Source organism: Apium graveolens, chromosome 10, assembly GCF_009905375.1.
Source record: "Apium graveolens cultivar Ventura chromosome 10, ASM990537v1, whole genome shotgun sequence".
Taxonomy (NCBI): domain Eukaryota; kingdom Viridiplantae; phylum Streptophyta; class Magnoliopsida; order Apiales; family Apiaceae; genus Apium; species Apium graveolens.
The window spans coordinates 53,490,258-53,491,883 of record NC_133656.1 but is presented as its reverse complement, the minus strand read 5'-3'; the positions used below and the strand labels follow the sequence as shown (position 1 = coordinate 53,491,883).

General features: G+C 43.8%; 1 non-coding gene across 1 annotated transcript; it reads left to right on the top strand.

The window, feature by feature from the left end:
- The first annotated feature begins 888 nt into the window (after positions 1-888).
- LOC141694370 (small nucleolar RNA R71) lies at positions 889-995 on the top strand. Its single transcript, XR_012563684.1, has one exon. It is a non-coding gene; the product is annotated as a small nucleolar RNA R71 (small nucleolar RNA).
- Positions 996-1,626: the final 631 nt, after the last annotated feature.

Here is a 1,626-nt window from a genome sequence, read left to right as displayed (position 1 = left end):
GGCAGAGTGTGTTCAACAGTAGTCTTCCTTGGTTCCGCCGCTTTCTCCTTTTCCTTCTCTTCTTCATCAACAACTTCAACTTCTCCGTCTTTCGCTTTTTCAGCATCAGCAACTTTTCCAGACCATAAGGTAATAGCTTTGACTTGCTCTTTAGCTTCCTTCCTTCCTGGCACTTCAGTATCACTGGGAAGTGTGCCAGGTTGACGGTTGAGCACTACATTGGCTATTTGACAGATTTGATTTTCCAAGGTCTTGATAGAAACAGCCTGACTTTTGCACAAAAGCTTGAGCTCTTCGAAATCAGTACTAGAAGGTAGAGCAGCACATCCTTGTTGAGGAAATGATTGCCTTTGAGCATAATACTGTGGTTGCTGGAATCCATGTAGATGAAACTGTTTACTTACGCCTTGCAGATATGGTTGCTGAATAGCATTCTGATTATTGCTCCAGCTGAAATTGGGATGATTTCTGTTGTTAGGATGATAAGTAACTGGCACAGGCTGCTGCGGTCACTGATAATTGTTCACATACTGAACAGATTCATTAACAAGAGAATACTGATCCGTAGCATGAGAACCTACACAAAGCTCACAGACCATAGCTATCTGATTGACTCCATAGGTGGCTAAAGAATCGACCTTCAAAGACAGCGCTTGGAGCTGCGCTGCAATAGTTATAGCTGCATCGACTTCCAGAATACCTGCTACCTTCCCAGGCATCATCCTTTGAGTTGGGTTTTGATGCTCATTTGCAGCCATAGTTTCAATAAGATTATAAGCCTCGGTATAGCTTTTGGCCCACAAGGCACCTCAAGCTGCTGCATCGAGCATTGGCTGAGATTGGGCCCCCAAACCATTATAGAAACCAGTGATCACCATCCAGTCAGGCATACCATGATGTGGACACTTTCTCAATATCTCCTTGTAGCGCTCCCAAGCTTCGCACATAGATTCTGTTGGTTGCTGCGCAAACTGAGTAAGAGCACTCCTCATAGCTGCAGTTTTTGTCATTAGAAAAAACTTCACCAGAAACTTTTGCGCAAGATCTTGCCAAGTAGTGATGTACCCAGCTGGTTCAGAATGTAACCAGTCCTTAGCTTTATCCCTCAGAGAGAATGGGAAAAGCCTCAGCTTGATAGCCTCATCAGTCACACCATTATATTTGAAAGTACTACAGATCTCGACAAAATTCCCGATGTGCATGTTGGGGTCTTCAGTCGCAACACCTCCGAAAGAAACTGAATTCTGCACCATCTGAATAGTGCCCGACTTGATTTTAAAAGTGTTAGCCTGAATAGCCGGATGAAGGATGCTTGACTGAATGTCATCAATTTTAGGCCGAGAAAAGTCCATAAGAGCTGGATCTGCCAGAACAATACGATCACCCATGATTATTGGTTCTTTCTGCCCACTCTCTTTATCCGAATCTTCAAAATCTATCTTCTCTGGAATATCAAGAACTGAGTCTGTCTTCGCTCAGGAGCTCACCCTTTTCTGGAATATCAAGAACTGCTTTCAGAGGCCTTGGAGTTGATATCTAGTGGCCCATTTTTTATGAGGTTTCTGCTTATTCGCCTCCTGATACTCCACCCTCTGAGGGTGATAATGATGATTTCTCCGAGTAGGT